This window comes from Carcharodon carcharias, chromosome 6 (assembly GCF_017639515.1).
Source record: "Carcharodon carcharias isolate sCarCar2 chromosome 6, sCarCar2.pri, whole genome shotgun sequence".
Classification (NCBI taxonomy): domain Eukaryota; kingdom Metazoa; phylum Chordata; class Chondrichthyes; order Lamniformes; family Lamnidae; genus Carcharodon; species Carcharodon carcharias.
In genome coordinates, this window is record NC_054472.1 from 134,710,169 (window position 1) to 134,737,827 (window position 27,659).

At 43.7% G+C, this 27,659-nt stretch overlaps 1 long non-coding RNA gene across 1 annotated transcript in view; it reads left to right on the forward strand.

Moving 5' to 3' along the window:
• The window catches only part of LOC121278690, a 36,675-nt gene extending 11,065 nt beyond the window's left edge, over nt 1-25,610 (forward strand). Inside the window, exons 2-3 of the long non-coding RNA XR_005943261.1 lie at nt 1,050-1,118; nt 24,100-25,610. This is a non-coding gene — a long non-coding RNA (uncharacterized LOC121278690). The remainder of the gene's footprint in view (nt 1-1,049; nt 1,119-24,099) is intronic.
• The last annotated feature ends 2,049 nt before the right edge of the window (nt 25,611-27,659 follow it).

Sequence of the window (27,659 nt, forward strand, 5' to 3'; positions counted from 1 at the left end):
AGGGATGTGGTTGACCAAGGAGGTGGCAAATGGAGTTTATTATAAAGAAATGTGAAATTATCCACTTTGGTAGGGAAAGCGTAGTATTTTTTAAAGGTGAAAGATTAGTAAATATTGGTATTCAGAGAGATTTTGGAGGCCCTTGTGCATGAAGCAAAAATGCACATCAAACAATTAGAAAGACAAATGGTATTTTAGCATTTTTTTGAAAAAAGATTTGAGGAAAAAGGGAAAGGAAGTCTTGCTGCAGTTTTATAGGGCATTGGTGAGACCACACTTGGGATACTGTGTGTGGTTTGGGCTCACTTAGAGAAGGATACACTTACCTTACAGATGGTGCCAAAAGTGTTAACTTGATTTAGTCCTGGCGTAAGAGGGCTGTTCTATGAGGAGAGATTGAATAGAATAGCCTAAATTTTCTGAATGAAATTCTTAGAAGGCTTAACATGGGAGATGCTGAGAGGTTGTTTCTCCTGGCCAAAGATTTTGGAACACGGGATCATACTCTCAGCATAAGGGGTTGGCCATCTAAGACCGAGATGAGGGGAAGTTACTTCACCCAGAGGGTTGTGAATCCTTGGAATTCTGTACCCCAGAAAGTGTGGATGCTGAGTCATTGAGTGAATTTAAAACTGAGATTGATAGATTTTTCATAACTAAGGAAATCAAGGGGAAAGTGCCATTGATATATAAGTTTAGCCATTATCTGATTAATTGATGGAACAGGCTCGATGACCTACTCCTGTTTATATTTATTGTGTTCTTATGTTCTAAAGGCAAGTACAATCAAACCAATCTTAACTCATGCATTGGACTGATTTTTAACTTCCAAAAACAGGTTGGGATGGGGTCATATAAGAAGTTAAAATACAAAAACTGTGGAACAGAAACCAAGCCAATCGTGAACCACTGTATCCCACTTCAAGTTTTAACAGTGGTGGGATAAGGGCTGGATGACCAGCTTGCTGATGGGAAGTGGGTTGGTTATTTAAATATTCTAAGCAGGCTGTGTGCCTTCATTTTAACAGTCACTCTACTTTTAACAACAGGCAGTTGGGTTTCCTGAGCTTCGGAAGATGCAACAGCTTAAAGAAGGCAAGAGGAGTTGAATCCATGAGGTAAATGTTTTTTACAGTAACGTCCTGGCAGGCTTTCCTTCTGCTTTGTGGACGCGTGCAGAGAGCTTGGAAGAGTGCAACTCAAATATGACAGCATGATGTTGCAGGCTATTGCAATGATTTCTTCCCCCCACCCCATCTCTCTCTCTCTCGCTTCTCACCCCCTTAACTCTTTCTACTTCTCTTTCTATCCTCTTTTCTTATCTTACTGTCTTTTTATCCTTGGGATGGGATGCAGTGGGTTACTTGGCATGGTGTAGTGATAAAAGGTGCTGACAATAGCTGGAGTTTGTATCTGGGGTGAGGAACTGCAGGAAAAATGTGGCCCTTGGTCTCCCCTCCCATTACTCCAAAATGTCAAACACATCCCCACTCTCCCCACATCTCTTCCTATACATTTGTGCCAAAGGTGCTTTGTTTGATTTCAACATTCAGCTTGTTTCAAAATGAGATCTAATTAGAATCGGCAATAAATAATGCTTATTCTCTTTTTATAATGCCTGGCTGGCCGACAAATATGGGAATTTGGGAAGCAGGAATCTGCTGGCATAGAAATAGCAGGATGGTCCCCAGCAGTCAGGTGAGCGGAGAGGGGAGTCAAAGAAAGATCATGGCCAGGGGAAGGGGGGTGAAGCCCAGGGCAGCGGAGGGAAGGGAAGGCCAAATATTTCTTTGTGGGGCCCAGAGGACACTCCTGTTCCTCCTGGCTCACAAGAAAACCTTAAAAAAATTTAGAATTTAAACTCACTAGGGCCTCATCTGGCTTTGATCCAGAACCCAGCAGTTTGGCTAAGTAGGGAATTCATGACTATTTCCATACTTCAAGCTTTAGGTTAAAATTGTAGTTGGGCCGAAATGACATCACTGGAGACTCATATTTAAAGAAATATCCTGTCAGCTTCTGACAGAATCCTGGCCTTTGAAAAATGGCTGGATTAGATGGGGCTGCAATTAATAGGACCCCTACTTCATTTCAACTGCATAAAATTCATTTCCTTTGGTTGTGGTGTTTCTCAGGCATTAACAATTTGAATTGATATTTTCTAACTGTCAAGTTGAGATAAATAGTTGGTTTCAAAATGCAAGTATATTTTTGAGAATGGAAGTAACATTAAATGAAGAAAGTTTGCTCCTTCTAACCTCTTTTTTCCTCTCTGACTTCAATATTGCTCAACCCTCACCCTCACAAGTTAATATAACATTTTTTAAAAAATTATAGAACAAATAACAAAAGGTGCAACAGGTATGCAATGAGAATGCTGGCAGTGTTTTTTTTTCATTCTCTTCCTGTCTCACACAAAACGTGTTGTGGATTTTTATACATAATACATAATCTCTTCATAAAAAGAAAAAATATATAAATTTCACCTCAAGTGAGTTCAAAATGTGTCCTCATCCTTTTCAAAATTATTTGAAGTAAGGCTAGGGAAAGAAAGGCCTAGTAGTAAATAAAAGAATCATCAGTAAAACTATCAGAACAATACTAATGTGTCCTGGAAGAATAAGTTTTTTCTTAACATTCATGGGATGTGGGCATCACTGGTTAGGCCAGCATTTATTGCCCATCCCTAATTGCCCTTGAGAAGTTGGTGGTGAGCTGCCTTCTTGAACTGCTGCAGTCCCTATGGTGTAGGTACACCCACAGTGCTGTTAGGGATGGCATTCCAGGATTTTGACCCAACGACAGTGAAGGAATAGCGATATATTTCCAAGTCAGGATAGTGAGTGGCTTGGAGGGGAATTTCCAGGTGGTGGTGTTCCCATGTGTCTGCTGCCCTTGTCCTCCTAGCTGGTAGTAGTTGTGGGTTTGGAAGGTGCTGACTAAGGAGCCTTGGTGAGTTTCAGCAGTGCATCTTGTATATGGTGATAGGTCATCTTGATAGACACACTGCTGCCACTGTGTCTTGTTGGTGGAAGGAGTGACTGTTTGTGGATGGGGCATCAGTCAAGTGGGCTGCTTTATCCTGGGTGGTGTCAAGCTTCTTGAGTGTTGTGGGAGCTGCACTCATCCAGGCAAGTGGAGGGTATTCCATCACGCTCCTGACTTGTGCCTTGTAGATGGTGGACAGGTTCTGGAGAGCCAGGAGGTGAGTTGCTCGCCACAGGATTCCTAGCCTCTGACCTGTTCTTCTTGTAGCCATACTATTTATATGGCTATCCAGTTCAGTTTCTGGTCAATGGTAACCCCCAGGATGTTGATAGTGAGGGATTCAGTGATGGCAATGCCATTGAATGTCAAGGGGTGATGGCTAGATTCTCTCTTGTTGGAGATGGTCATTGTCTGACACTTATGTGGTGTGAATGTTACTTGCCACTTGTTAGGCCAAGCCTGAATATTGACCAGGTCTTGCTGCATTTGGACATGGACTGCTTCAGTATCTGAGAAGTCATGAATGGTGCTGAACATTGCGCAGTCATTAACGGACATCCCCACTTCTGACTTTATGATGGAATAAAGGTCATTGATGAAGCAGCTGAAGGTTGTTGGGCCTAGGACACTACCCTAAGGATGTCCTGGAACTGAGATGATTGACCTCTAACAACCACAACCATCTTCCTTTGTGACTCCAATCAGCGGAGAGGTTCCACCCCATTCCAATTGACTCAAGTTTTGCTCGGGCTCCTTGACGCCACTCTTGGTCAAATGCGGCCTTGATGTCAAGGACAGTCACTCTCACTTCACCTCGGGAGTTCATCTCTTTTGTTCATGTTTGCACCAAGGCTGTAATGAGGTCAGGAGCTAATTGGCCTTGGCAGAACAAAACAGGAGCATAGTTGAGCAGCTTATTGCTATGCAGGTGCTGCTTAATAGCACTGTTGATGATGCCTTCAATTATTTTACTGATGATCGAGAGTAAACTGATGGGGTGGTATTTGGTTTGTTTGGATCTGTCCTGCTTTTTGTGGGTGGGACAAACCTGGGCAATTATGTACATTGCTGAGTAAATGCCAATGTTGTAGCTTGGATAGGGGCGCAGCAAGTTCTGGAGCACAAGTCTTCAGCACTATAGCTGGAAAATTGTCATGGCCCATAACTTTTGCAGTATCCAGTGCCTTCACCTGTTTCTTGATATCACGTGGAGTGAATCAAATTGGCTTAAGACTGGCATCTGCAATGCTGGGGACTTCTGGAGAGGCCGAGATGGATCAGCCACTCGGCACTTCTGGCTGAAGATGGTTGCAAATGCTTCAGTCTTATCTTTTGCACTGATGTGTTGGGCTCCTCTATCGTTGAGAATGGGGATAAAAGCAAAAAACTGCAGATGCTGGAAATCCAAAACAAAAGTAAAAATACCTGGCAAAACTCAGCAGGTCTGGCAGCATCTGCGGAGAGGAACACAGTTAATGTTTCGAGTCCGAATGACCCTTCAACAGAACTAAGTAAAAATAGAAAAGAGGTGAAATATAAGCTGGTTTAGGGGGGGCAGGGGGAGGGGGGGATAGCGCTGGATAGAGGGCCAGTGATAGGTGGAGATAAGCAAAAGATGTCACAGACAAAAGGACAAAGAGGTGTTGAAGGTGGTGATATTATCTAAGGAATGTGCTAATTAAGAGTAGAAAGCAGGACAAGCAAGGTACAGATAGCTCTAGTGGGGGTGGGGTGGGATGAAGGAATCAAAATAGGCTAAAAGGTAGAGATAAAACAATGGATGGAAATACATGTAAAAATAATGGAAATAGGTGGGAAAAGAAAAATCTATATAAATTATAGGGGGAAAAAAGGGGGGATCGGAAAGGGGGTGGGGATGGAGGAGAGAGTTCATGATCTAAAATTGAGAGTGGGGATATTTGCAGAGCTTCCTTCTCCAGTGAGTTGTTTAATTGTCCACCACCATTCATGACTGGATGTGGCAGGACTGCAGAGCTTAGATCAGATCCGTTGGTTGTGGAACCGCTTAGCCCTGTCTGTCATTTGCTGATTATGCTGTTCAGCATGCAAGTAATCCTGTGTTGTAATTTCACCAGACTGCAACCTCATTTTTAGGTATGCCTGGTGTTGTTCCTGGCATGCCCTCCTGCACTCTTCATTGAACCGGGGTTGATCCCCTGGCTTCATGGTAACAGCAGAGTGGAGGATATGCTGGGCCATGAGGTTACAGATTGTGGTTGTGTATAATTCTGCTGCTGCTGATGGCCCTTAGCACCTCATGGTTGCCCAGTCTTGAGTTGCTCAATCTTTTAAAAATCAATCACATTTAGCTCGGTGGTAGTGCCACACAACATGATGGAGGGTATCCCCAATGTAAAGATTTGACTTCGTCTCCACAAGAACTGTGCGGTGGTCACTTCTAACTAAACTGTCATGGATAAATGCACCTGCGGCAGGCAGGTTGGTGAGGGTGAGGTCAAGTATGTTTTTCCCTTTTGTTGTTTCCCTCACCACCTGTGCACAGCACATGCTCAAACTGCACAATCTTAATTCAGCTCAATGTCAGAGTTTTGGGCAAATATATTAATTCCAAGTCCAGGTTTTTGGGAGAGACTGAGAGCTTCATTTAAAAGCTTGTACGAAGAGATTAAAAGATTCAAAAGCGAATTCAATGAATAAATACATCATATCTTGTGAAGAGTATAATTTATTTTAACTGTACTTACAGCTTGTATTGGCTATTAGACTTTCTAATGACTGAGAAAAAAATGGCAGCCGAAAAACAATATTGCAGAAAGCAATTTAAATAATTTATGGAATTGCCATGGTGAGATTACGTAATCTCAGAGTAGTATGCTGTAACTGTTACCAGCAGCTATTGCATGTCAGCCTTTAACATTTACCCATCACAACATCAACTACAGGATTGACAAGCACTGCGGGTAATTATAATGAGCTTTCAGTGCTTGCCCCATGTATCAAATTTATTACACAATAGATATGTACTTTTTCTCTTTCTTGTAATATTTTCTTACCATGAGAGTTAATTAGCCTACCTAATATTTTTCTGTGACGGTTAACAGTTACACAATCTTGTAACTCAGCTTAATGATCAGATTTAGCCATTTATATACCATTTCACTAGTTGGCATTTGCTTGTTCAATTTTCATAACTGATTCAAAAGTAATTGACTCTCATACATTTACCTAAATCAAGTCTACATTTGAAAAAACAGGTTGAACTACCTTGCATCTTTTATATCAAGTTCACCTGGGAGATGGCTTGTTGTATAACAGTTGTTTTTAAACTTCTCATGATCAAGAGTAGACTTAAAGGGCGGAATCATTCCAGGTCATTTTACACGCCGGCCACGATAGCAGGTTTTCATGCTGTATCATCCCGAACCTGCCATATTACTTATGCGTTCCTGGGAAACACGCCATTTCCATGTAGGGCAAGTTCTCATTCGCCCGCCACGCCATCACCTCGCCGCTTCATCACGCTGGGCGCCATATTTAAAGTCCAGCCACGCACACACCTGTCAGCAGTTCCAGCCCACAACTGCTGCAGGGAAAATGTCCATGAAAGGCAAAAAGACTGCAGCCCCCAGGTTTAGCGACACATCACTGGAACGCCTTTTGGATGCCATGGATATCCTCTACATCCGCCCAGGCTGTGGGATGGGCAGCTGCAAGACCAACCAGGCTTGAGAGGCAGTGGTAGTGGTGGTCAGTGCCAATGCCCTTTAAAAGAGGACAGCCACCCTGTGCCGCAAGAGGATGAATGATCTCCTCCGTTCCGCCAGGGTAAGTCATTCTTCTCATACTCTCAACTCATACGCTCACAAACCCATCACACATCCACAGGGATTTCCCTCGCTGCCATTTCAAGGAACGCCACCATTAACTCTCTCATATACACCTTCATGTCCTCATCCTGCCCATAGGACCACTTACCACCCATGCATGCAAGGCATGCTATCATTGAACTCAAGTTCTGTCGAAGGGTCATGAGGACTCGAAACGCCAACTCTTTTCTTCTCCGCCGATGCTGCCAGACCTGCTGAGTTTTTCCAGGTAATTCTGTTTTTGTTTTTGTTTTGCTTATCACCTGGCCTGGCAGGCTTCCTGCTTAGACTCTCTCCATCTCTATTCATGCAGGACAAGCTGGCACACAACAGGAGGGAGAGGTCCAGACCAGTGGAGGAATGCCTGAAACCAAAGCCCTCATGGACTTTGAAAACAGAGCCATCCAGCTGGCTGGTGAGGTTCTGGATCGTTCCTGTGCTAACGGTGAGGTCGGTGGTGCTGCTCTACCAAGTGAGGATGCAGCAGTGCAATATTTATCAGACAATCATATGTGAGTAACATATCCTCTTTCACAGGCTACTGCCATGCACCAATTATCTCCGTTTGCTTTTGCAAACACGTCTGGGAAACAGCTCACAGAGTCCACAACCGAGGGCCCCCAAACAAGCCCCGAAGAAACCTCTGAAGAGGAATCTGAAGACACCTTCCTTGAAGTCCTGTCACAGCTCTCATCCACACCCTCCACCAGCGCAGAGACTCACCTCGGTGGGACCTAGCTTTAGAGTAGCCGCAGGATCACAATCTGATGAGCACATTGCACTTTATGATCCACAGCAGGTGGCGGCAGGGACTTCCCAGGTATCCGGCACTCGGAGGGCTGCTGAAGACCTGAAATCTGCTGAGTCTGTGTGAGATGATGAGCCTCTGGATTCAGTAATGTCACAGTTCCTGGACCTGCAAAGGCAAGCTCGGGAGCATCTGGAAGGGATGTCCGCTGCACTCCTCAGATTGCAAGGCACGATGGAGGAGTGCATCCGCCTTCAGTCTGAGGTGATAGCACCAGCATGACAATGCACCGAGGTCAACACTGGGAGGATGGTGAACGCCATGGAGACCTTGGTCCAGGACATTGCTCCTGCACAGCTGCATGGGCTCAACTCCATCGCTGATGCTATAGTTGGCCTCCAAAAGTGTTTACGCGAGAGTGCTGCGGTGCACCTCGACCTCACTCCAGCTACCCCTTCTTCTCAAGGAGTCAGCTTGGGGCCCTTGGTCCACATAGGGAGGAGGATCAGCAGGTACACACTCTGGGGCCATCCACCCAGGTGACTCTGGGAGTGTCGGGCCCATCCGTAGCCCCTCTTCCTGTGACCTCAGCAGCTCCAGCTCTACAGGCCGAGGAGGGGCCACTGCCACACAGCAGGACCCCAAAAGCAGGCCTGGGCCCTCCAGGCCTAGGCCCTCAAGAGGACGCCCACCAAAGTCATCACACACAGGGCGTAGCAGTTATCAGGCTGCCTCCACTTCCGCTGCGGGTGTCTGGGGAGCACCAAGATGTAGTGGCAGGATTAGGAAGGTTAAGAAGATGTAATTACACTGCCTGGGCATGGGTGTTAAACGCTTGTATGTAATGTTTACAATTTTCAATTAACTACCAAGAATGTCTCCCTGCCTATGGCTCCTTGTTCTGATGAGCAGCATTCATGTCACTCAGATGTGAAACCTTTCTGCACAAGATAAAGGCAGGTGTCACAGTCTAGGGCCACTTCCCTGTGCGCTGTGCAATCTTTAGACCAAAATTTATCCATTTCTGTATGGATGAGGCTGAGCGAGCCAGAGGGCTTACAGTGATTGCTGGGTTTCCCCATGTCCACAGTGCCATTGACTGCACACATGTGGCCATCAAGAGGCCAGCGGGTGAGCAGGGTGCCTTTGTCAACAGGAAGGGCCTCCACTCCATGAACATCCAGATAGTGTGTGACCACAGGATGCAGATTCTGCAAGTCTGTTCAAGGTACCCTGGCAGTTCCCATGACACTTATATCCTGAGATACTTTCAGGTGTCGAGGCTCTTCAGTGCTCCAGCCTGACTGGATGGATGGCTGCTGGGTGACAAGGGCTTTCCGTTGAAAAGGTGGCTCATGATGCTTCTCCGCCACCCAAGAACAGAGGCAGAGCAGCATTATAATAGGAGTCATACCTCCACAAAGGCAGTGATAGAGAGGGCCATTGGTCTTCTGAAGATGTGTTTCTGATGCCTGGACCTTTCGGGGGAGCACTACAATACCCCCCAGAGCAGGTGTCATTGATAGCGGTTGGATGCTGTGCTCCCTACAATCTGGCACTGGCAAGGGAGGATCTTCTATTCAGTTCTGTTTGGTTTTTATGTCTACTGGTGTGGACATCAACACCAGTAATGGTAATGTCAGTGTGATTTCAATGTGACAATAACATTAAACTTGCTTTTATGATGGCCTGAGTATGTTTCACCTGTTATTTTTGGTGCAGGTTAAGCCAGTATGTAGTGCTGGATGTGTGGGGCTCTAAACTTCATTGCACAGGCACTGAGTGGACTTTGGGTTCACATGACAGGGGCATTTCAGACACCCTGGATGGAAGCGGCAGCCCTGGCATGATGTGGAGGTGGTTCTTTGGCAGCCTAACTGAAAGAGTGCTGGGATCAAGGTGTCCCTGCTGCTACAGAGGTCTACCTCCACGCCCTCAGTGTCCTCCTCAGTGTGCTCCTCTTCTGACTCACAACTGGATTCCTCTGTGGCCTGTGAAGCTGCCTCAAGATTCTCTTCCTCTGTGGTTGAATGTAGCGCACAAGCATTCCGAGTTGGGGGTAGGGTGCACAAGGGAAGTGGCCACACATTAGGGACACCTTATATAAAGTGATCATTCCTCTGAGACAGTTCAGGCACAGCCATTGATATGATTGGAGCCGGGCTTATCTTCCCACTCAAGCAATGCAAAAGCATCAATGTGCCAAAAAATGCTCTAGAACTTTTCACTGCTTGAGCACGGTCTGCAAACTAATGAGCATTTTAGTGGACTGGAGAACAGTTGGATGACTGCGCACTTTGTACAATCTCCTCACTAAACTTGGCCAGGGAGCAGTCACTGCTGGAGGCACCTTGCAATATCAGCATCCCGGTTTGGACCATTCTCCCCAATGGTTCAAGCTAACAAGCATCTGAAGCGCATCTTCAGAAGACCTATGGTCCTCTCTACCACGGCCCTTGTGGAGGCATGACTCCTATTGTAACATTGCTCTGCCTCTGTTCTTGGGTGGCAGAGAGGCGTCATGAGCCATCTTTTCAACAGATCGCCCTTGTTGCCCAGCAGCCAATCATCCAGTTGGGCTGGAGCACTGAATAGCCTAGGCACCTGAGAGTGTCTCAGGATATAAGCATCATGGGAGCTGCCAGGGTACCTTGCACACTTGCAGAATCAGCATCCTGTGCTCACACACTGTCTGGATGTCCATAGATTGGAAACCCTTCCTGTTGACAAAGGCATTCAGCTGACCTGTTGGCGCCTTGATGGCCACACATGTGCTGTCGATTGCACCCTGGATGCAATGGGGGAACCCAGCATTTGCTGCAAAACCTCTGGCTTGCTCAGCCTGGCTAGCCTCCTCTGTATGGAAAACACTAAAGGTCCGTACCCGCTGAACAGAGCTTCTGTCACCAGCTTGACACAACTGTGGACAGCTGATTGGGAAACTCCACACAAGTCCCCCAGGAAAGAGCTGGAAGCATAGAGGTTGAGGACTACTGTGACCTTCAGTGCCTCTGGCATGGAGGGTCCACCCACACAGTCGGATGTGATCTCATGCCCAATCATCTGACAAATAGAGATCAGATATATTGAGGTACCTGCATCACTGCCTGTAAACCTTGGCAGCAGGATAGTGGTGTCTTCTCTGGCCCCTTCTGCCTTGGGCTACCTGGTGGCCCTGCACCCCTTGTGTCTGCGCCTCTCCTCCCACAGGTCCCTCCCCTGGAAGCTGCTTAGGGACACCTGGCCTCCTATCCCTTCTGCTCCTCTCTTCCTTCTCAGAGGAGGTGCCTCCAGCGGAGGCCACAATCCTCGTAACCAGGGTCACGGAAGACTGTCTGATACTTGGAAGGGTTTACACAGAGTCTGAATCTTCCAGTGTCCTTGGAGACACCAATAAGTCCTGAAATGAAGCCAGGAAATGCTTACAGTGAAGCCCCGAACAGATATGAAGCTGCCAAGTACCAATAAGCAACCAGCAGCAAACTCCAAAACTCCTCACTACTCACACTGACAATGCTGCTGACCCTTTTTATCCCACCCTTGGATGAGGTTTTTCAAAATGTTGGCTGTCCGCCTGCGCGTTTTGCCTGTGCAACGAGCGCAAAACCACACGGACAATGTGAAATCTTGGTCAATTGCCTTTTAATTGATGGTGGGCGCTGTTCCAACAACCAGGCATGCCCAAAATAGCGCACGAGCGTGGTTGACGCTGGGACACTCGCTCGATGTCATCTTTCTTGATTTTACCTTCGATTGGGTTGGGCGATTGCATGCCTGAATAGCATAAAGTTCTGCCCAGTTAGAGGACAACTGAGCAGTCAATCCACAAACTAGTGCTGCTGACTCAGCCATTACCTCCTTCAATATGCACATAATAACTACAGGTAATAGTCAGTGCACCAATCCATTAGTGGAGTGTGCAAATTGGCACACTGAATGAGGGAATAAGGCCTTTTTTATTGATGAAATTACTGTGGATTGTGTGAGGTAACCATAAGATGGCCCGTTTTTGTAATAAGGGAAATCCAGAACCATGTAGAGGGTCACGCAGGCATGGTAACGCCCAACCAGGAACCTAAATTGGTCTTCACAACTCTCTTGAAAAGATATATCAAAAATACGTTTGATCTGAATCTGAAGAAACAAGCAAGATAAACAATGAGGACAACTGTCAATTAGGTGACATTGTCATCTATGGGTGTGACTATTAATTATTTTACCTTGCCATTTATGGATTTAAATGGCCTTTATCTTACATTAATAGGTGTGCCTATTGAAGTAAGTTACAAATCAGTGATGCTTACCTGGATAGGTTCCCAGAAATTTAGCCAAAACGCATCACAGTAAGTGAGGCACAACAAGAGAGATAATGAAATATGTTAGAACATTTACAACAGGCTAGAAATTATAGACCTGCTTACAGTGGAGAAACATTGTTGACTTAACTTTATGTGCAGACAGAAATGACTACCCAAAAGGACCCAATGTGATTTTCCATTTTCAGCAGTAAGGTGAAGTTTTATTTATTTATGTCATAGTATTAGAGCTGGCAGTTTCTACATTGATGTGCAGCCTCTCTGTCTCTCGACTTGCAGACTATGCTTCAGAGATGAAGGTTACATTCACTGGATGGGCATCGACATGCAACGATTAAAGCCTTTCACTCATTACAAGTAGGGTGTTATAGATGTCAATAAACCAATACAATAAAAATTTGTAGAGATAACACATCTTACATGTGGATAATAATCACACAAATGCTGTATCATGCTATAATTCAATGATGTTCATTGTTGCACTTATTTTCAAAGTCAAAGATATGATTATACAATGCCAGGAAATGTAGAATATGCTGTAATTGTAACAACAATGGGAGACAGACTGCTCTTGTAATGAACCCTCAATGCATTCATTTTGAATGTCTCTATTCGTTATGACTAAAGGCCATGTGCGCATCCTGTGTATTTTCATATCAGAAAACCCACAAGCCCAAGAGGAGGAACTCAGAGCTCTGTGCCAATACAACCTGAAACATGTGTCGGCATAGGCAGATTTGCTTCACACAGTCCTGGGGAGCCTAATGAGTTCATGCAGGGTGAGCCACTGATTATGGATCAGGAAAGGACAGAGGTGCAGTTTCTGTGAGATCAGGATAGATGACACATTGATGGTACTCACATTGCATTACATAGTTGCAAATAATGTAGGTCCATTTCATCTGGTCCAGGACCTCCTGTCTTGTAGGGCTTTGCTTTTCTTCCAAAGTATCTAGTAATGTTAAATCTAATGCTATAGCATACTGCAGATTCATAAAAATATCTCCTTCTCTGCACCATTGGAACTCTGCCAACTGTCTCCAATTCTTTAATGCCAATTATAAATAGGAGAAATTAATGCAATGTAGAAATTAAGTAAATACTAAGCAAATTTGCACATTCCATGTTAATTGCTGCTTAACAAGCAGTTAGCAAGCAAAAAAAAATATTAACGCAGCCTGAGTGTTAACGTACGTTAGAAATATTTATTCCCAGGAGAAATTTTAGGAGTGTAGACAAATGTTAACGCCAATTCAATTAACTCAAAATCACAAAATTATCATCCCTTAATACATAATTAGAATATATGGTAACTCTAATGCACCAAGTAAATTGAGCCCCTTAGATTATTGGAGTCCAAACCATAATCAAAGTGTGTTAAAAGCTTTAGCTCCACAATACAAAATTATCTAACATTACGAGTGGGGAAAATGCTACCGTCTATTATAAAAGACGTGGTAACAGAATACTTGGAAAGCTTTAACGATGTTAGATAAAGGCAACATGGGTTTATGAAAGGGAAGTCATGCTTAAATAATCTACTGGAGTTTTCTGAGGATGTAACTAGTAGAAAAGATAAAGGAGAACCAGTGGATATGGTGTATTTGGATTTCAAGAAGGCTTTTGATAAGGTCCCGCATAAAAGGCTAGTGGGCAAAATTAAAACACATGGGATTGGGGGTAACATACTGGCATGGATTGAAAATTGATTGACAGTCCGGAAACAGAGAGTGGGAATAAATGGGTCTTTTTCCAGGTGGCAGGCAGTGACTAGTGTTGTATCGCAGGAATTAGTGCTTGGGACCTAGCTATTCATGATATATATAAATGACTTGGATGAGGGAACCAAATGCAATATTTCCAAGTTTGTCGACGACACAAAACTGGGCGGGGTTATGAGTTGTGAGGAGGATGCTAGGAGGCTGCAGGACAATTTAGACAAGTTGTGTGTGTGGGCAAACAGGTGGCAGATGCAGTATAATGTGGATAAATATGAAGTTATACACTTTGGTATGAAAAACAGAAAGGCAGAGTATTATTTAAATGGTGATATATTGGGAAATGTGGATGTACAAAGGGATCTGGTTGTCCTTGTATACCAGTCACTGAAAGTAAATAGGCAGGTGCAGCAAGCAATTAAGAAGGCAAGTGGTGTGTTGGCCTTCATTGCAAGAGGATTTGAATTCAGAAGTAGGGATGTCTTACTGCAGTTATACAGGACCTTGGTGAGACCACACCTGGAGTATTGCATGCAGTTTTAGTTTCCCTACCTAAGAAAGGATATGTAAGAGGAAGTGCAGCGAAGGTTCACTAGGCTGATACTGGGGATGGCAGGACTGCCATATGAGGAGAGCTTGGTTCGACTGGGCCTGTATTCACTAGAGTTTAGAAGAATGAGAGGGGATCTGATTGAAAGATATAAAATTCTAACAGGGCTAGACAGACTGAATGCAGGGAGGATGTTTCCCCTGGTTGGGGATTCTAGAACCAGGGGCCACAGTCTCACGATATGGGGCAGGCCATTTAGAATAGAGATGAGGAAAAATTTCTTCACTTAAAGTGTTGTCAATCTGTGGAATTCTCTGCCACAGAAGGCTGTGAAGGCTGGGTCACTGAGTATATTCAAGAAATAAATTAAAGTGAGTTTTTGGATATTAGGGGCATCAAGGGGTATGGAGAGAAAGCAGGAACATGGCATTGAGATAGAGGATCAGCCATGATCATATTGAATGGCAGAGCAGGCTCAGGCTGAATGGCCTACTCCTGCTCCTAGTTTTATGTAATTTGAAGTCATCTTATCTTGTATATTGAAGACTAAGTTAGATTTCAATGCCATCTGCATTGAAAGTGAGAATAGGGCCTGTAGAAATCACCAATGGCTGAATATAATAGTTGGGGAGTGGTAAGTGAGGAGAGAACAAAAATGGTGAGGACAGCATCAATGAGAGTAAAGGATTAGCAGTGAAGAAATGCAGGTAAAACGTGATGAGGATTTTAATGTTGAGGCATTGTTGGCTTTAGAGCTAACATAGTTGAGTGAGCTATGAGGATAGATTGGAGAGGTTGGGACTCTTTTCGTTGGAGAAAAGAAGGCTGAGAGGAGACCTGATAGAGGTATTCAAGATTCTGAGGGGTATGGACAGGGTAAATAGTGAGAAACTGTTGCCACTCAAGAGAGCATCAAGAACTAGAGGGCACAGATTCAAAATAATTGGTAAAAGGAGTAAATGTGGTGAGGAAAAGTTTTTTCACCCAGAGGGTGGTTGGAGTCTGGAATAAACTTCCTGAAAGGGTGGTGGAGGCAGGTTCAATCAAGGTATTCAAAGGGAATTGGATGGTACCTGAAAAAAAATAATGTGTAAAGTTACGGGAATAAGGAAAGGGCATGGGACTAGATGGAATGCTCTTTCAGAGAGCCAGTGCAAACTCGATGGGCTAAATGGCCTCCTTCTGCAGTGTAAAGATTCTGTGATTCTGTGAATGCCAGGTAGGACATGGCATGACTGAGCTCAGATTTATGAAGAGTGGAAGATGAGAGGCTAACCAGGAGACCAATGAGATAGGCAAGGAGCCCTTGCTCCAGAAACCTCTCCCACTCCAGATCGTCTTTAACTCCCTCACAATTCCTTATATCTTAAGCTCAGGTAACCTCAGTTGGAAATACTTCCCCAAGATGTGTTTGTCTAAATTGACACCTGCTGCTCAAAAGCCCTACGTGCTGCAGTACCCACATATCACTGCCTGGCGATAAGGATGAGATTAGTGATAGAGAGCACAAGCAAAGCAAAGGCCAAGTAGTGGGAAAGAACGGTCAGGAGGGAGAACATCAATGGAGTGATAGGACTAATGGATGAGGGCCCAAATAGTCAGGATGGGAGCTGCTGAGAAGGAAACTAGCAGTGATCAGCAGGCCTAGAAGGCGGAACCTGTGAAGGTCATTACCAGTATTTGAGAGCAGTAATGGAAAAGTGAACCAGCAGTGGAGAGCACATCTTGGAATGACCTGATAATGGAGTGAGATAGGAATAGTGAAAACAAGATTTTTATAATGGGAATTAGGCTGGAATGGGAATTCAGTGTAGAGGGGAACAAGGGAGTGGTGTAATTCAATTGAAATTTAAGTAGATAAGAATGCAATCTGAACTATAATAGCTAATATTTATAGTAAGAATAGCAGCACACCAAGGGCAGTGATATGTAGGTACTGCAGCTTTTGAATAGCAGGTGTCAATTTAGACAAACACATCTGGTGGGTATTTCCAACTGAGGTTACCTGCGCTTAAGCTATAAGAAATTGTGAGGGAATTAAAAACAATCTGACACATTAGGAGTGGGGAGAGGCTTCTAGAGCAAGGACTCCATGGCTATTTCATTGCTTTCCAGGTCAGCCTCTCATCTTCCACTCTTCATAAGTTTGAGCTCAGCCAAAACTCTGCTGCCCATATCCTACCTGGCATTCACTCATTATCTCTGTGTTCACTGAACTGTTAGCTCCCAGTCCTTGGAGTGAATCCACTCCATGGCTTCACCCCTCCATTTCTCTGAAACCTACAGCTCTTTTGAGAACTCTGCATTTCTCCGCTAGCCCCTTGTACAGCTGTCCCACTTCATTTACCCCACCAATGGCAGCTTTTCCTTCAATCATCTAGTCCACCCATGGAATTCACTATCTAAGCAAGTCTCCTCATTTAAGGTCCTTAAAATCTACCTCTTTGGACAAGCTATTGATCAACTGTCATAATATTTCCTTCTTTGGTATCAATTCTTGTATGATTATAGTCCTGTGAGGTATCTTGGGACATTTTGCTCCATTAAAGGCACTAGATCAAATTGTTGTTGAAAGATAGGGAGCCAGCAGTGGTAAAGGGGGAATGGTGACCATCCACAGGGAAGCAGAAAGATCAGAGGGTGAGGTTAGAGCAGGCAGGCATCCCAAAATTAATGTATTCAGTAGGCATCTTACCAGTGGAGGCGCAACAAATGACACCAATTCACCAATGTCATTCACATGAGGCCCAATTAAGCACCAATTTCTTGTGATCCTTGGACATCTGTCTTTGGATCAGAGACAAAGGGTATTCATTTGGTACCTGCAAAACAGCCTCAGTGAATTACTAGGCTATATTTAATGGCATTAACAGAAATTTGGCTGGAGTAGAAAATAAATGTATTGGTCCATATTTTGCAGTTAGTGGCGAACAAGCGATGCTTGCCATTCAACGTACTTACACTTGCACACAGATATTTTGTGGGCTTTTGCACTACAACTGGTGTGGTGTCCTCTACAGGGGATCTGGGACCTGTGTGAATAAGACAAGCAAATGCATGCCTCCTAACCAATTAGATTGAAGAATCCTTACAGAGACATGTAAGGGTAGAAATTAATGAAGTTATTGGATTGGCCCTCCATTATAAGCAGCACCTGATATTTAATTTCTTTGACTGCAATCTGATAAAAGTAAATTTTCAGTTCCAGTGAGGTGTTTGGCAGTAATTAAGATTTATCATGCTGTTAAAAATTCATTTACACTTGAATGGACGAGCTTTAATATTGTCTAGCATGTTTATTGGGTATCCAGAAGGTAAGTACAGAAAATTCATGTCCTTCATCTATTTAAATGCCAATTCTCTTGGCAAGCTACCAGTGTAGTGCAGCTTGTGGAGGGGCAGGGCGACTTGGCCATCAACTTCCTTGATGGGGAGAATGCAGTGGATCTGGTGTACATACACTTTCAGAAAGCTTTTGAGTAGGTACAGGAGGCTATTCTTGAAGGGCATAGAATATGGAATTAGGGGTAGGGTGTCAAATTGGATTTAAAAACTGGTCATAAGGGAGGAAGCATGGGAATAGGGTTTATGAACAGTTTCTCAGATCAGTTTAAAGTAGGTAACAAAGTCCCACAGGATTCTGTTTTGAGATTTTTTCTGTGTTAAGTGTAAACATTAGAACATAGAACTAAAGCAAGTTATGTACAAATTTGCAGACAATGCTAAAATAGGAGACCATAGTAAATAAGTCTGAACACCAAAGGAAGTGACAAGAGAATAGATGATGGAATGGGCAAAAAAGCAGATGGATTTCAATGTTGGGCAAAAGAACATACAATGCAATCTCACTAGGATGAGGATGTACAAATATAAAGAGCAATATGAAAGACTGGGGGTATTTTTATTAGAAAAAAGAAGATTGAGACGATTTGATAATTGTATTTATAGTTATGTGACAGGATAAATAGAAAGAGCTGTTTCCTGTGATTGAGGGGTCTAAACTGAGGGAACCTAAATATAAGATTAAATATGCAAACTATATCACCATTGCCCCACTGTTGCTGGATCAAAATCCTGGAACTCCTTTCCTAACAGCACTGTGGGTGTACCTACACCAGATGGGCTGCAGTGGTTCAAAAAGGTGGCTCACCACCACCTTCACAAGGGCAATTAGAGATGGGAAATAAATGCTGGCCTCATCAGTGACACTCATCCCATGAATGAATATTGTTTTAAAAATACGAGATACAGAATAAAGAGCAGGAGACACTTTTGTAGGCAAAGGATTCTGAGGCGGTGGAATGCAATTAACAGAATTGAAGCAAAGGCAATGTCAACACTTAGAAATAGGTTATATAGGCTAGTGGTTGAAGGAAGGTGGAATGAAAAGCTATGAGAACAATAAATATGAGTAGGGTTGTTTGCTGACATGGATGGTGAACACCATGATGGGCTGTTCTGATGAAAGGTAATTGACTTGAAAAATTAACTCTGTTTCTCTCTCTCCATTGATGCTATTTGATCTGCTGAGTATTTCCATCATTTTCTGTTCTTATAACATGGTGGACTTGTTGGGCCCAATAGAGTCAACAGTGAAGAAACCACAAGCAGAGAGGACAGGTGGTGAGGAAATTTTGGGAATAATGTCAAGTAATGTAAACAATAATGAATCCAGGAAGGAAAATTAATCGGATGGAACCTAAATAGAATTAAACTTTGTCAATCATCAACAAAGTGTTGGGAGGTGTGGTTAGTCATGATATCAAGCAGCGCCTATATACCTATATATAGCTGTATCACCAGTTTGGGTTTCACCAGGGCCAGTCGGCTCCTGACCTCATTATAACCTTGGTCCAAAAATTGAAAAAGAACTAGGATCAAGAGGGGAGGTGAGGATGGCTGCCCTTGACATCAAGGCACCATTTGAATGAATGTGGCATTAAGGCACCCTAGCAAAACTGAAGAAAATGGGTATCATGAGGAAAATACTCCACTGTGTCATGATAGCGGATCACAGCCCCGAATTACTTAAAGACATATTGAACATTTTTAAGTAAGATGCCTGTTTTTTTAAAAAGACCCACAAGCAAAAGCTGGCTGAGAATGTAAAGTAACCACTTACTGGAAAATTCCGATGTGGATTATATTTAACTGACTATTCCAGAGAGATCTTGGAACATCATACCTAAAAAAGGTGTCAAGGCCTACTTCAGAGAGACACTTGAAAGGAAGATATGCAATGCAAAAGACTGAACATTATTCTCCTGTGGTTGCAGAGACAAAGAGATCTGATTACCATATCTCAGCAGAAACCATCTCCTGTTGAGTTTTATCTCAAAATGTGGAAATGGTCTGAGTTGAAAGAAAGCTGATTCTGGGTGAAAGACTTTTTTTTCCTTCCAGGAATACACAAGAAAAGGGGTTAAAAAGCCAGCTGCAAACCTGATCTGTGTGTTCTAGATCTCGTTTGCTAGTGTGTGCTATGAAGGTCCAAGCAGAAGAACATTAATTAGATATCCCTGAAGCTTGCAAGTAAAAGGCTGTCTCTCCTCTCTCTCTGTGACTGGAGGCAAATCAGCAAAGCCACTGTCAAAAAGGAAACAGGGCAGCTCCCTTAGCTAACCTGCAGAACTAACTATTTCCAAACCAACTGCACAATTGCCAAAGTCAGCTCTATGGAATTATTCAACTTAACGGCTGCAACGTTTTGCCATCTACTCCTCATGGACAAGCCAAAGACTGATTTGTATATCTTTTAAAACTTTTTTTGGACTCAATTTCTTAATTCTGATCTGTGTGTTGTATTTTTATTATTTTTTTTCTTGGGTTTTAGTAACTAATAAACTCACTCTTTGACTCAAGAAAGCCTGGTTAAATTGGCGCCTTCTAATACGTAAATACATTTGCACTGGGAAAAGGTATCCATGATGGAAGGGATCCTTTTTAAATTAGCCTTGTTGTGACCAACTGAGGGGGTTGAATAAAGAAGGGGAGCCAGCTTATTCCTCCTCACCCAGGAGCATAACAATTTGGGGTCCCATTCAGCAACTTAACAATTTGGGGTATCTCGTCTGGGATCATAATAAATTGGGGGACCTTGCCCAAGTACTGATTGTAACAACTGGTTGGAGTCATAGCTAGCATAAAAGAAGATGGCTGTGGTTGTTGGAGGCCAAGCATCTCAGCCCCAGGAGATTGCTGCAGAAGTTCCTCAGGGTAGTGTCCAAGACCCAACTATCATCTGCAACATAATGTCAGAAGTAGGGATGTTTGCTGATGATTTCAGTGTTCAGTGCAAGTCACAATTCCTCAGAAACTAAAGCAATCTGTGCCTCCCTGTAGCAAGATCTGGGAAACATCCAGGCTTGGGCTGATAATTCAAAATAACATTTGCAGCATTTAAGTGCCACTCAATGACAATCTCCAACAAGTGAGAATCTAACCATGTCCTCTTGACATTCAACAGTACTAACAGCCCTGATCAGCATCCTGCATGTTAGCATTGCCGGAATCCTCACTGGACCAGCCATATAAATACGGTGGCTACAAGAGCAGGTCAGAAACTGGGAATTTTGTGGCAAATAACTAATCTGCTGACTCTCTGAAGCCTGTCTACCATCTACAAGCCAGGAGACTGATGGAATACTCTCCACCTGTCTGGATGAGTGCAGTTCCAAACACTCAGAAACTAGAACCATGCCCGTGTTGCCCTTCTCAGACTGCAGGTCTTGGCTGATCACGACTATCCTGAATCCCAGTGTGGCTTCAGAACTGCAAATTCTACAATTGACATGATCTTCTCAGTCTAGCAGCTGCAAAAGAAATGCTGTGAACGAAGGTGTTGCCCTCATCGACCCCACCAAGGCATTCGACCATGTGAGCAGAGGTGGTCTATTTAAGCTGCTGGAGAAAATTGGATGCCCACTGAAGCTGCTCAATGTGATCACCTCTTTCCATGACAACATGATGGGTAAGGTCAGTTATCATGTGGCAATATCAGAATACTTTGAGATCTGGGGTCACACAGGGTTATGTTCTGGCACCAACACTCTTTGGTATATTCTTCCCTTTGCTGCTGTTATTTGCCTTCAGATCATCTACAAAGGGTGTCTGCATACACCGATGGAAAGCTGTTCAGTCTTGCTTGTCTAAGATCCAAGGCAAAGGTATGGCAAGTCATCAGTAGAGAGTTGCTCTATGCTAACATTCCATACTGAGGATTGACAATGTGATGCTGGAGGTTGTTGATAGCTCACACATCTGAGTTCCATAATCACCAGCAATCTGTCACTTTATGCTGAAATCAACACACATATTGCAAAAGCTATAGCTGTTTTGTCCAAGCTGAGTAACAGTGTGGAACAACAGCAGCCTGACTGAGAACACCAAACTGTGAGTCTACCAAACCTGTTCTTCAGTGCATTCCTCTACAGTGGTGAGACCTGGACAACATATGCTAGGCTGTAGAAAAGGCTGAACAGTTTCCACCATCACTGTCTCAGCATATCCTCAGTATTTCTTGGCAGGACAAAGTCACCAATTCAGAGGTCCTGGAGTGTGTTAATTCCATCAGCAAACACTCATTGCTAAGCCGACAACGTCTGTGCTGGCTTGGCCACGTTCATCAGATGGATGACAGCTGTACACCCAAAGACTTTTTGGATCGTGAATTGGCCACTAGGTCACAACCTCCTGGGTGTCCACACCTCTGCTACAAGGACATCTGCAAGCAAGATATGGCAGGCCAACTGCGGGACAGTTGCTGATGACCGTGACTTGTAGAGGCTCACTGTTTTGGAAGGGCATTGGAAAAGATGAGCAGAAGCAAAATGCCCAGCTGACTGAGAAGAGGGCCCAGAGGTAATTAAAGGCCAGTGAATCATACACCTTCTGAGCCCACTGTCTTACTCTGCAGCAATTTGTATGTTTGTATAAATGCAGCAGAGAATGGCATGCCAAAGTGGAGCTCCTGAGCCACAACAGGCGATGCTTAACACAGAGTTGACAAGCATGGCACAAACCACCATGTTATGAGATGGATGGCAGCTGCAAAGGGGAGAGAGGGATGAGCAAGCTCTATTTCACATGTAAAATGTTATATATTTGGAGAATGAAATGGTGGAAGAATACTAAAATGGTGTCATTGTGTCATTTGTTAAAATTGTGGCAATTGTGTTATTGAGACATACTTGCACAGTTGACTACTGTCCTTCACCATGTTCAGTATATAAAGGATTATTAATTGTCTTCAAATATTTGAAATTCGCAATTTTACAACTTTATTGTCTCCTATGCTGTTACTCATATAATTGAATGGCATCATAGAGAGGAATAGTATAATATATGAATTAAAGTACATATTCCCACAGCTGTTTATTCTAAAAGAAACACATCTTTATTTTTGTCAAGAGGTAAATAAGAAAATAAATCCTTTTCAAGCTATGAATTTGGTGTTTATTCTAGTGGAGGTCTTATTCACCAGGTTGAATCTTCGGCTTGGTGAGTGGTGGCGGGGCCCGCTCACTGAAGCGTAAAATGACGCACGGTGACGCCGGGCGTGCGTCCCGACATGCATTGTGCATCACTTAGATTTTCAGTTCGGCGAACGTGCAGCTGAGTCGGCTGCGCGCCCACCAAACTGTCAAAGGCCTCTTAGGGCCATTTAAAAAGCCAATAAAGCAATTAGCTAAGCTGCCCGTCCAACCTTAAGGTTGGCGGGCAGGTGAAAAGCCCAGGCGGGAAGTGGTTTCATGAACGTTTTTGAAGTGTTTGAAAAATTTTTAATAAATTTAATGGACTTGTCCCAGCTCATGTGACACTTTCACATGAGGGGACATGTCCTTAAATTTTTTTTTAACCTTTATTCAATGTTTTATAACTGAAAGTAATCTCTGAGGCTCCCCGGTGCGGGAGATTTTTGTGCTCTTTTGTGCGCATGTGCGAAAAAGTGCACTCCCCGACTCAGGCAACGCCCCCTGCCCCTCCTGCACAGGGAGCGCTCAGCGCTTCTGGATGTGCATCACGCTGGGTGGGCCTTAATTGGCCCGGTCTCGTAAAATGGTGGTGCCCAGCCAATCGGGGGCACCAATCGGCTGTGCGCCCGCCCGTGCCCACCCTCGCACAACCACCCCCCGATAGGGAGAAAATTCTCCCCCGGTCGTCTCCATTCATGTGCAATCAATTTATTGGAGTTCTTTGAAGGAATCACATGCACTGTGAATAATATACAGGGCACTGGTGAGACCACATCTGGAGTATTGTGCAGAGCACTGGTCTCCTTATTTAAGGGAAGATGTAAATGCATTAGAAGCAGTTCAGAGTAGGTTTACTAGACTAATACCAGGAATGGGCAGGTTGTCTTATGAGGAAAGGTTAGACAGGTTAGGCTTGTATCCACTGGAATTTAGAAGAGTAAGATGTAACTTGATTGAAACCTTTAAGATCCTGAGGGGTTGGGACAGGGTGGATGTGGAGAGGATGTTTCCTCTTGTCGGAGAATCTAAAACTAGGGTCACTCTTTAAAATAAGGGGTCACTCACTTAAGATAGAGATGAGAATTTTTTTCTCTCAGAGGGAACTCCCTTCCTCAAAGGCAGTGGAAGTCTTTGAATATTTTTAAGGCAGAGCCAAATAGATTCTTGATTAACAAGGGGCAAAAGGTGATTGGGGGTAGGCAGGAATGTCAGGTTGAGGCTAAAATCAGATCAACCATGATCTTATTGAATTGCGGAGCAGGCTCGAGGGGCCGAGTAGCCTACTCCTGCTCCTAATTCATATGTTTGTATATTCCTCTTTTTCTTTTCAGTGTGGTTAAAAAAGATGGTTTCTGGTGCTATTTAGGACTCATTACCTTTGTAAGTGGTGCCTCAGGCAAATATTTAGTCAAATTAGGACGTATTTAATGGTTATGTATTGCTTCCCATTCCAACAGGAACAGAAGAAAACACGCCCACTATCTCTCTGCACCTTGTGTCCTCTTTGCCTCAGTTGAGGAATGCACTCTACCAGCTCTTCTCATAACACAAGCAAGCTCTTGTCTGATATGAAAATCAGTTGAATTTCACCTTCATAGTTTTTGAACTATGGTGGTTTTTATTCCTGCTTCCTACTTGCTCATGCATATATTCCCTATTTGATAATTTAAAATAAGTTAATCTTTTAAGAATGTGAAATTGGTGCCTATTGACTACAACAACTTGCATTTATACAACACTTTGAATGATAAAACATCCCAAGGCACTTCAAAGGAGTATTGTAAAGCAAAATTTGACACCAAGTCATGTAAGGAGATGTTATAGCAGATGATGAAAAGCTCGATCAAAGAGGTTAAGGATTGTCTTAAAGGAGGAAGGAGAGGTAGATTGGTGAAGAGGTTTATGGATGGAATCTTAGTCAGACTCAGAGCCTTGACAGCTAGAGGCCCAGCCACCAAATGAAATGGTTAAAATTGGGGTTCTCAAGAGGCCAGAATCAGAGGAGCGTAACTATCTCAGAGAGTCGTAGGGCTGGAGGAGATTACAGAGGAAGGGATGGGCGGGGATCTGTTGGCACCCAAAAACAAGGATTAGAATTTTTAAAATTTTGAGAGAATGGAGGGGTCGAAGAAATTGATGGTGAGGTAAAACTAGTTGTTGTCAACGTACGTGTGGAAACTGATGCTCATGGATAATGTTGCCAAGGGCAGCCTGTCAATAAAAAATAGGAGGGAGCCAAAGATGGAACCTTGGGGACACCAAAGGTAACAGTGTGGCAGCAGGAAGAGAAGCAGGTTATTCTCTGACTACGATTAGATATATAAAAATGGAACAAAGCAGATGAAATCCCAACCAGCTTGAGTACAGTGAAGAGGTGCTGGATGAGGATGGGAAGGTCACCCATATCAAAGGCTGCAGATGGGTTGAGAAGGACGAGGAGGGATAGTTTACCTTTGTCAATTTCACAAAGGATGTCACTTGTGTCTTTGCTATTAGGTTTAAGTATCACACAGAGATTTATTTGCAGATAAGTAGCTAAAAAAACCCAATTTGCGACTAACCAAATGCACACCAGGCCAACAGTGTCTCTATACATCAGCAGATTTCCTGTGGTTTTCTCATGATGAGTCAAAGGTTAAACTGTTTACAAGATGGAGCATTGAGATATGTAAGCGGGAAAGGAATACTTTAAGTGAAAGAATTTAGAGAAATATTTGTAATAATTCTAATTTAAGGCAATGAAACAATTGTTTTTTGATTGGTTCTTGAAAAATGAATAGCGTATTTTCCTTTCCCAGGGCAGCTATGATTACAGTATTTACCTTTTCTTTGTTTATATTGAAAGTTTGTGAATATTGTTTATGTCAGGATTTATATGTACAGTTGTGGTAAATAAATCTTTACAATGAACAAGTGTTGTTTTCAAATGATCTGTACAAATAAAACAAAACACAGCTGTTGTAATTACTCCCTCGATTCTGTCATTTTTTTTTGGCCTTCTGAGCAAGCTATTCACTTCAGTTCAGTATCAACAGTCACTCCTGTGATCTGACATTACATTCTCTATCACCCAGAGCCTGTCCAGTATCTAGATACACAATAGCATGACGCAGGAATTGTAACAGAGAATGTTTACGCTGTATAGTGGGCACTGACATATAACATGTGCCACCAAGTAAATTTTTACTCTTTTTATGAAAGCTGGTTTTGAGAAGCATGCTATTGAAACAAAGTGCAGCTGTACACTGCTGGCTGGTTTATGAATGAACAGAGCTCAGTTTTATACCGTAGAACAATAAATTTTCCTATGATCCTCACTCATGAAAATTAATAAAGACACAACTTACAAACTCTGCAAATATGGGTTCACGTTCCATAACTAAGATTCCAAAGCTAAACTGGTTCAGACTTTTAAATTACAGCTGGTGCTGTGGAAAGAGAAACCACTCTGAGTCTGAGACAAAGTCCTTTGGGAATTCAGCTTAAGTCTGTGACAACCGACTCTTTTGCTATGGGAGCAGAAGGTTCCCACATGTGTGACTTAGCTAAGCCCTACTGCTATGCAAATGCAATAAAATGACACCTGGACCTTCAGGTGTCAGAATGAGCCACCTTCTTACAATAGGCCAACACATTAGAGATTTTCCATAATGATCCTCACTTTGAATAATTAATTAACTCTTTAAATTATCATTATAACCAGCCTGGTTTCAGGCTCGCAGGCTTATTGGTGGGAGAAAAATGCTAGAGAAATATTAGAAAAATCCGGTTAAGGCAACTTGGGGAAAATCCAAATTGCCACAATCGCTCACTGTCACTGAAGTTAAACAACTACTTGAAAAAGTCCCAACCAGTGTCCAGGAATCTTTGACATACCAAGGCTTGATTCCAAGACATTCTGGCCTCGATTTTAGGTCCAGCTATGTACCAAAGGGATAGTAACCTTTTTAAAAATATAAAAGGGAATCATCCCAAATTTACACTAATTGCAGTCGTGGGCATGGAAAAAGTGGTTTTACTCGCCAGCCGCAATGGTGGATTTTCGTGCCGTATTGTCCCATTCCCGGTGCAACCTGCCTCATTAATAATGTATGAATGGGAAACACTCTGGATTACTGGCAGGGCGACCTCTCATTCGCCCACCCCAACATCAGCTCAGGCCTTCGGTCAGCCGGGTGCCATATTTAAAGAGAGCCCCAGCTCTCTTTAAGGGATCGAAAGCTGCTGTAAAGTCCTGGCTGCCAAAGGGAGGGAACATACTCTCTATCTGTATTCATGCAGGATGAGCTGGCACAAAACAAAAGGGAGAGGTTGCAGATGGGTGGGGGACCGTCTGACATCAAGGCCCTCACAGACTTTAAAAATAGAGTCATCCATTCATGATCTGGACCATTCCTGTGTTGACGGTGAGGTGGGCGATGCTCAACCAAGTGAGGATCCAACAGCACAATATCTATCAGACAACCAATCTGTGAGTGATACGTTCTGTTTCACAATCCCCTGCCATGTTCTAATTATCTCTCCTCGCAGTCGAAGGGGTCCACGACCCAGGGCCTTGACTCAAGCCCCGAAGGCACTTCGGAAGAAAAACCTGATGACACCCTCATTAAAGACCCATCACAGCGCTCACCCACACCCTTCACCAGTGCAGAGACACACACCTCGGTGGAACCTAGCTCTAGAGTAGCCTCGGAGTCACAATCTGGTGAGCATATTGTACTGTCTGATCCACAGCAAGCCGAGGCAGGGACTGCCCAGATTTCCAGCACTCAGAAAGCTGCTGGAGGCCAGAAATTTGCTGAGTCCAAGTCAGATGAATATCCTCTGGTCTCGGACATACCTCAGTTGCCCCGAGCTGCAAAGGCAAGCTTGGGAACATCAGGAAGGGATGTCCACTGCACTCCTCAGATTGCAAGGCACGATGTATGTGCCCATCCACCTTCAGTCTAAGGCGATAGCACCGGCATGCCAACGCACCAAGGTAACACTGGTAGGATGGCGGCTACCATGGAGGCCT